This window comes from Oreochromis niloticus, unplaced genomic scaffold, assembly GCF_001858045.2.
Source record: "Oreochromis niloticus isolate F11D_XX unplaced genomic scaffold, O_niloticus_UMD_NMBU tig00002015_pilon, whole genome shotgun sequence".
Taxonomy (NCBI): domain Eukaryota; kingdom Metazoa; phylum Chordata; class Actinopteri; order Cichliformes; family Cichlidae; genus Oreochromis; species Oreochromis niloticus.
The window spans coordinates 799,141-808,641 of NW_020327533.1; positions in this window are offsets into that span (position 1 = coordinate 799,141).

Below are 9,501 nucleotides of genomic sequence, written 5' to 3' on the forward strand. Positions count from 1 at the left end.
TACATTTTAACTACTGATTTTATCCACTGTTTTGTTTGTAATCAATTTTAAATCATGCTTTTTATTTGTTTTTGTTTTTACTGTCTCTGTAAAGCACTTTGAATCACCTTGTTGTTGAATTGTGCTATATAAATAAACTTGCCTTGCCTTGCCTTGACGGTCAAATACACAAACTAACGTGCGGGTCTCAGGCTCAAGGAACAACAACAACAACAAACTTTATTTATATAGCACATTTAAAAACCAGTGGTGTACCAAAGTGCTTAACATGCAAGAGAGTAGGATGAAGTAACAGGGAGGGACGAGGGCTATGGCAAGGTACCAAAACTTGCTAGCCGGTTGAATGGCATTAAACACAAAAGCAAAAGAATTGCATATAAAAGCGTGTAAAGTGTAAAACATAAAAAAAAATTAAAATGATTAAAATTAATTAAGAATAAGCCGAAGATAAGAATAAGCAAACGGGTGGTCACCTTCAGCCGGGATCTCGGGAGTACCAAGAGTGACTTGGAAGATGATCTTAGTGCTCTAGTAGGGGTGGGTAATCTAAGTAGCTCAATGAGGTAGCTTGGCACTATATTGTTAATAATTCGGAAGGTAAGCAGCAGGATTTTGAATTGAATGCGATACTTAACAGGAAGCCAATGCAGGTCAGCAAGGAGAGGGGTAATAGAGACATGGCGCCCGCTACCAGTAAGGAGACGAGCAGCTGCATTCTGAACAATTTGAAGTCTATGGAGGAGAGTAGAGTTAAGACCGAAGTAAAGTGAGTTGCAATAATCCAACCTAGATGTCACAAAGGCGTGGATAAGCTTTCCAAGGTCACTATGTTGAACATAATGTCTGGCCTTGCTAATAAGACGCAATTGATGGAAGCAAGATTTAACAACAGAAGACACTTGTTTGTCGAACTTAAAAGAGCTATCCAAGAATACACCCAGGTCACTAACAGTGTCGGTGAGGAAACTGTTAAAGGAACCGAGGGCATCACGGAGTTGGCCACGGGGGACTCTACTGTCAAACACGATAATTTCCGTTTTCCTGTCATTTAGAATAAGAGAGTTACCTGCGAGACAATTTTTGACCTCACGCATGCACTCGCGAAAGCCGTACAAAGACATAGCCGGATCATCAGTTAGTTCGAAATACATCTCTATGTCGTCAGCATAACAATGATGTGTAATGTTATACTTCTCAAAGATTGCGCCTAAGGGGAGCATATACAGTGAGAAGAGAAGGGGGCCAAGGACAGATCCTTGAGGCACACCGCAGGAGACAGGTGCAGCAGAGGAGAAATAAGGGCCAAAATTGATCGAGAAGGACCTATTAGAAAGGTATGACTTAAACCAATTGAGGGCGGCACCTCCAATGCCAACTGTGTGTTCAAGCCTCACTAATAGGATGTTATGATCTACCACATCAAAGCCGAGGATAGATCTAATAGGACCAAGACTGAAGAGCGTCCAGAGTCAGTAATCAGAAGGAGATCATTGAGGACTTGAGGAGCAAGGCCATTTCAGTACTATAACAGGGTTTGTAAGCAGACTGAAATTGATCATAAATGGCATTCGTATCCAAATACGGCTGGAGTTGTGAGAGAACGATCCTCTCCAGTATTTTGGACAGGAATGGAAGCTTAGAGATCGGCCTATAGTTCCCCAGATCGTTATGATCAAGGTTCCTTTTTTTAAGAACGGGCTGGACAACAGCGTGTTTGAAGGCTAAAGGAACAGAGCCTGCAAGTAGGGATATATTCATTAGAGATAGGATGCTAGGTCCAATTACGCTGAAGCAATCCTTAACTATACGAGATGGAAGGATATCATAAGCAGGAGAGGTGTTCTTTCATTGGTCAATAAGTCGCTTGAGAGTATGGAGTGACACCGGCTCAAACTGTTGAAATGATGATGAACAACCAGGGGTGGGAGTAAAGAACTTAAGATGTAGAACTTTATGAATAAAATGAGTTAAAAAAAAATTCACAGAGAGCAGGAGAGCATGCCAGTGGCATTTCAGGACACGGGTTAACCAATGAATTGGAAACATTAAAGAGGGATCGGGGGTTGTGACCATGAGTAAGAATAATTTTAGATAGGAAGGCAGCTTTGGCCATTTTAGCAGCAAGTTGAAACTGCAACCGGCTGGCAGGCAGGATATCATAAGAAACCTGGAGTCTCTTTCTTCCATCTTCTCTCATCCCGGCATCACACACGTCGCAAGGCAAGTGTAGAATCGTTTAGCCAGCATCGGGGAAAGGATCTAGGGTGCTTCATTTTAACAGGGGCAACAGTATTTAGGATGGAGGAGCATGTGGAAAAAAAGGTGCTAGGAAAGTGATCAATCGTGGAAGATAAGGAACAGTCAGGAATGGAGGAGGCAAGTTTCTGAAAAAAAGTTGAAAAATTCTCCACAGTTCCAGAATTAATTATACGTGTAGGGCGTAAGAGAGCATCAGGGTGAAGTTCAGAAGTACATAAGTTAGCATCAGAGATAACAGGAAAGTGATCAGAAATCCCAACATTGCTTATATCCTTAATGCTAATGTCCTAGCCATATGAGAAAACCAGATCGAGAGTATGGCCCCTAGCGTGGGTTGGTTGGTTAACCCACTGGACAAGATTAAAAGAGTCCGTTAATGCAAGGAAATCTTTGGCTAACGGATCGTCATTACAGCAGATATGAATGTTAAAATCACCAACAATAAGCACACAGTCATATTTAAAAATAACTGAACCAAGACGGTCAGCAAATTCGTGAATAAAAGTCTTATTATATTTAGGTGGCCGGTAAACCACAACAAACAGAGAAGTTCGCGAGGCAGTCAACTCCAAATGTTGAGCCTCGTAGCTGAGGTAGGAAGGACAGGGTAGCTGTCGGACTTTGTATTTACATTTAGAGAGAGCTAAAAAAGACACAGTCCGAGGGGAGACGCTCAGAAAAGGGAAGTGACTCACCAGGGCGAATCCAGGTCTCCGTCAAAAAGAGAGCATCAAGGCTCGTGGCGGAGAAAAAGTCGTTTAACACAAAGGTCTTATTTACCAGCGACCTGACGTTGAAAAGAGCCATCCGTGTGTCAGGGGCGCAGCATCCGCACGAGTAGCACATCGCAGGGCACTGAGGTTGCTGTGGTTGACACCACGTCTGTACCAGGCGATCCAGGTCCGAGCTGGGAGGCATGCCACTGGAAGGAAGGAAGCTTGCTGTGAGACGGAGCAAATCTACCGGTGGCCAAGCAGTTTAGTGACGAGGCGATCGCTGGAGACTGGATGGAAAGAGCGTAGCAAGTCCCCAGAGGCATATGGGTAAACCGTAGCCCGTGCTTCAAGGTAAGCTTTCATACGCACATGGAAGCCACTCCTTTTACCGCGTCTCCTGTGTCGTTTCTTATACAGATTGAAAGAGGGTAGGCAGGGAAAGCTAGTGGGGGAGTCTGGTCGTAGTGGGGCGGCATCTCCCAAAGTCCAGTGTCGATCGAAGCGATGTGAATAGGAGAAACGGAGGTCTAGGAGTGTTTGCCGATCATATGTTAATAATGCACAGCCACCTGATGAGCATAATATGAAGAAAATAAAGAGTACTATGCCAAAATCCAGAAGCCGGGGTAGAGAGGGTGAAGAGCAAAGGGGCAGATGCAGGCGAGTGCGAGAGTAAAGACGGCCAGCCATAGACACCGGCGCCATCTTAAAACGTATGTCAAAGTGTAAGGAAGGAGTTCGCTGGCTCTTATCAACCTTTATCCCTCTCCCCCCACCCTCAAAAACAGACAAAAAAGCAGTTCATCTCCCCATTTCTTGAGATACACGGCATCTTAAAGTCTGAAAGAGTCAACAAAGCGCAGTTGTTAAAAAAAATGTGACAATGCAACACACACACACACACACAAACAATTTGCCGTTTCAGCTCGACTGTCTAACAACAAAAGTCTTTCTATAGTGTCAGGATAAAAAGTAACTCCTGTTTGTGTAAATTTACCATGAAAAGCCAAAATGCACACAGTGGCTGATGAACCTAATTAAAACACACCCCGCTAGGAGAAGACAGAGCGTGCGCAGCTTTTATTTTTAAAGAAATAAAACTTGAAAACTAATCCCCTTATTCCTCTTTTTATTAGTTCTTCAGAGGAGTGTCACCTAGCCAAACTCAGGGCTATTCTAGGGCCTTTGTTATTATTTGACTCCATATAAATAAAACTGAATTGAATCGAACAATTTGCTGGCAAACAAAAACTCCCAAACAGCTAAAATACTTTGCTTTATTCTCTTTTTTAACAAATACGTTGAAGTACATCCATAACAACACAGATGAGATCTCCTTTTTAATCAAGTGTTTACATCCTTTGTACAGATCTGTATACAAAACAATCATTTATGCCCCACAGAAGTCTAGTTACACTTAACTATACAAGAACTCGTAAATGAAAGAAACATAAAACACATAATCACAGGTGAAAACAAAAAAAGAGAAAGAATTCATGTGTTGGTGATGTTTTTGCAGCCCTAATGGCTCATGTTGGAGAAACAAACTGAGGAACATGGAAAGTTCACATACACAAGTGTGCGTGAGCGCACACACAGAGAGAAAAACACAACTGAACCATCTGGTGTGTTTGCTTTCATCATTTCTTTTCTGCTGCTTTGTCAGGCTGGAGTATCTGAGTGACTTGGTTGAGGTGAAGTATGATGAGTATCCCTGATTCAGTCCATCGAGACAAAGGGGAAAGAAAGCTGTTGTTAACAAACTCTATGGTAATGTGGCATTTAGCTCTGATTCTACACTCTGCTGAATCCTTTGAAGCTGTTCTGCTGATCAGTAAAGCTCTACGTGCTGCAGCAGATTGACCTCATCTGTTTTCACAGGTGTGGACTTCAGCGCTGAGGTGCAGGAGAGTTTCATTCAGTTCTCCCTGCAAACCAGCATCCAGCCTTAAAATACTGTCATGTTTCCCAGAAATGGTTCTCTTATCTCAGAGAAGAAGTTTGATGTAAATAGCTGCAATCAACAGTGATGTTATGCACAGATCACTTTTCCATTTTGCTCTCTAGATGAGTCCCAGCAGCCTGACCCTGTGTCCAGGTGATCGTCTCACTGAGGAGCTTTTGTTCTGAAAATCTCACGTCCATGACCTGTTTCACAGAAGATGACCAAAAAATGCACCCATGTTCTGCATCTAAAAACATGCATGTTTCCCTTTGTACAGGCAGATTTACAGCAGACAAAGCAACACGGCTGATAGACTTTGACCGCTCCAGAAACAAAACACCCACCAAGTCTGAAGTAGATCAGAGGAACTGTTGAGCAGACAGACTGACAGACAAACATACAGATGCTTGATTCATTAGTGCGATGAAATGATCTTCTTTAAAAGCATCACTTCAAGGGACGGAAGTGACGGACAAGGTAAGCGACACATGTTGTGACTGACGTCAGACGCCGGAGATTTTGGCGGAAAATTTAAGCGAATGGTAGTTTAGAACTGAACAAAGTTTCTTTAAGCTTTAGTATTACCAAATATACTAATCAATTGTCATATAACTAACAACATCTGTCCTATCATCTCTAAACACCCTGGAGGACAACGGGGAGAGTTTAGACGCTCTCCAAGATTACATCGACCGCTGTTTCCAAGATTTAGTCATGGAGAAGGCCCAGAGTGCATCTTCCCCGGCCAAAATTGAGACACCGTCATCGAAGAGATGTCGCCCGGCAGACTCCCCCGGCACAACATCACCTGCCGGCAAAGACATTGCAGACATCCTGGAGTCAATCGACCAACGTTTGTCCAGTTTCGATGCGAGGCTGTCCCTGGTGGAGATTTTAGACCGGGAATTTAAATCTCTGCGAGAATCCCTGGAGTTCAGCCAGCAGCAAGTGGAAACGCTTGCCGCTGAAAATGCCACGCTACGGGAGTCGGTCAAATCTCTCACCGATAACGTGACCCAGCTAAACACTGAAAATAAAAAAATAAAAGAGTCCGTTATCGATCTACAAGCCCGTAGCATGCGTGACAACCTTGTATTTTCTGGTATTCCAGAATCTGCCGGAGAGGATGCGGATGCAACGGTGAAAAGCTTCATTAAAATCCACCTGAAGCTGCCGGAGGACACCGTAAAGAACATTGCCTTCGATAGAGTGCATCGCTTGGGGGCCGTGAGGACGCCGGCCGGGAGACCACGTCCAATTGTGGCCAAATTCGGCCACTTCAAACAAAAGGAACAGGTGAAAAGCCGCGGGAGGGAATTAAAAGGAACGGACTTCAGCGTGAACGACCAGTTCCCCAAAGAGATCCTGGAACGACGCAGGGTCCTCTTCCCAATCCGACGCGGCTTCATCCAGAAGGGCTCCCGCGCTGTCATCGCTGTTGACCGGCTGTACGTGGACGGACAGCTCCACCGCGACCCCGACATCACTCCGTGGCTGTATTAACTTCACACCAGATAAGAATCCGCTACACCCTTTCCGTATCCACTCACACTAACTTGCATTAACTTAAAATTAACATCTGTTTAACTTACCAGCATCAAATCGCATCTTAAGTGTGATTTCATAGCAGAATTAACACCGTCACTCTCCGTCAACGGTATGATTGGAATGTTTCCGGGTTTTGTTTTTTTTTGTTGTTGTTGTTGTTTTTCTCTCCTTCTCGTTTTTTTCTCTCTTTTCCCCCTCCTGTTTTTATGCTGCTCACCCTTGTCCTTGGTTTCTTTCTTTATTTCTTTCACTGCTTCGATCACCTGCTTCCACACTCATCCACAAACAACATCCTTTATTTCGACACATACGCACAGCACGATCACGCACAGTCATGCGCTCAACGGCAGCACATTTACATCACACAGACAGCGCACACAGTATAGGATACACACACTTAAGTCAAGCGTACTACTCATATTAGTAAATATGCACACACATAGTCAGACTCAGGGAGCATCTCGCCACGCATTTTTTCTCTCTCTCCCTCTCTTTATTTATGAACAAGTGATGTTTTCTCTCCACCTGTCTAAGCGACACACACAGCGTACACCCCTAGTTACACACAGACATCTATGGGTGCACTAAGATTCGTTACATGGAATGTAAATGGAGCTGGCTCCAGAGAAAAGAGGTTAAAAATATTTAACCAACTCAAAAAACTACAGGCAGATGTTGTCCTTTTACAAGAGACCCACAGACCTCTTAGAGGTTCGAATGAACTTAAAACACCTGAGTTTCCTAATGTGTTCTCAGCTTGTTATAACTCTAGACAAAGGGGAGTAGCAATTTTAATCCATAAAAATATTAATTTCACAGTACTCGATACAGTTATAGATCCAGAGGGCAGATTCTTAATCATTAAACTATCTATATGTGATAAAAAGCTATGTATTGTAAGTGTATATGGTCCAAATGTTGATGATCCCTCATTCTTTCACAGTTTTTTCAGTGCACTCTCTGAGCACTTAGATGGCACACTTGTTCTTGGAGGCGACCTCAACCTTGGACTAAATGAAGAAATGGATAGGCTCAATACAGCAGGAACTCAGCGTAATTGGCAGTCCACAAATATAATCAAACAGTATATGAGTGACTTTGGTCTTTGCGATGCATGGCGCTCCCTTCACCCCACCAGTAAAGAATATACTTTTTTCTCACATGTTCATCACTCCTACTCGTCTGGATTATTTTTTGGTCAGCAGCTCACTGCTGAGGGACATTTCAGACACTGAGATTCACCCTATAGCTGTCAGCGATCATGCTCCTGTATCTTTAACACTAATGCACAAGAATAATACTACGCCAAGTAAAAACTGGAGATTTAACACATCACTGCTTAAAGATGAAGACTTTATTAAATACTTTAAAAAAGAATGGACTCTATATTTAGACTATAATGACACTCCCAGAACATCAGCTTCTGTTTTATGGGAAGCAGGGAAAGCTGTGATTAGAGGTAAAATAATTTCTTTCTCATCACATAAAAAGAAAGAAGAAAACAAAAATATTCAGGAATTAGAAAAAACCATCAAATCCCTAGAAGAAGCCTACGCGTCCCACCAAGATCAGGAAACATTGAACAAAATACGCAAAACAAAACTAGAATTAAATGAGATAATTGATAAAAAAACAAAATTCTTAGTACAAAGACTACGCTTACAAAATTATGAACATAGTAATAAATCCTGTCAATTTCTAGCAAACCAGCTAAAAATAAATAAAGAAAAAACAACTATATGTGCTGTTCAAGATTCATCTGGGAACACAATATATGACCCGAAACAAATAAACAACATTTTCAGGGATTTCTATAAAACATTGTATTCACCACAAATAAACCCATCTAAAAAGGAAATTGATCAGTTTTTAGACAACATAACTCTCCCAAAATTATTAGACACTCAAGCAATGGCACTAGATTCGCCACTGACACCAGGTGAACTCCAGGAAGTATGATAAGTATGCCCAATAATAAGGCTCCAGGCCCAGATGGCTTTCCTGCAGAATTCTACAAAGAATTCTGGACGATTCTAGCACCAGTTTTTTACAGAACGTTGTTGGAAATCAAAGAAAATGGCAGACTTACATCAAATATGAATTCTGCAAACATTAATCTCCTGCTAAAACCAGGCAAAGACCCTGTATATCCCTCAAGCTATCGTCCAATATCCCTTATAAATGTAGACCTCAAAATAATCTGCAAAGCTCTCTCAAAGAGACTAGAGAAAATAACCCCCCTCTTAATTCATCCTGACCAAACTGGTTTCATAAAAGGTAGGCACTCATCAACAAATACACGTAGATTACTTAATTTGATAGACTACTCATACAGTAAAAACCTTGAAACTACAATATTTTCTTTAGATGCAGAAAAAGCGTTTGACAGAGTTAACTGGAAATTTCTATTTGCAACTTTACACAAATTTGGTTTTGGATCTTCTTTCATCAACTGGTTAAAAATATTATACAATTCCCCAACAGCTTGTGTCAGAACAAATGACCAGACATCCTCCAGCTTCTGTCTCCTGAGGGGCACCAGGCAGGGATGCCCACTCTCCCCTTCACTGTTTGCAATTTTTATCGAATCACTAGCAGCAGCAATTAGACAGAATTCAGTAATTAAGGGCATAAAATGCAAGAACGTGGAACATAAAATCAGCCTTTATGCGGATGATGTGTTACTCTTTCTCCAAAATTCACAAACCAATATCTCTGGGGTGATTGAACTAATAAACTCTTCTGCAAGAATATCAGATTACTCAATTAACTGGTCAAAATCTACAGTCCTTCCGATTAATTGCTCCTTTCATAATTCCTCCTCTTCTCCACTGCAATCGGGAAATATAAAATATTTAGGTATTAATGTTTCTCCCAAGCTTGCAGATCTAACTAAATTAAACCATATCCCACTTTTAAAGAAAGTAGAAGGTGATCTGGCTAGGTGGAAATGTCTACCCATATCACTCATGGGAAGGGTTGCCGCTATAAAAATGATGGTATTACCAAAAATAAATTATTTATTCTCAATGA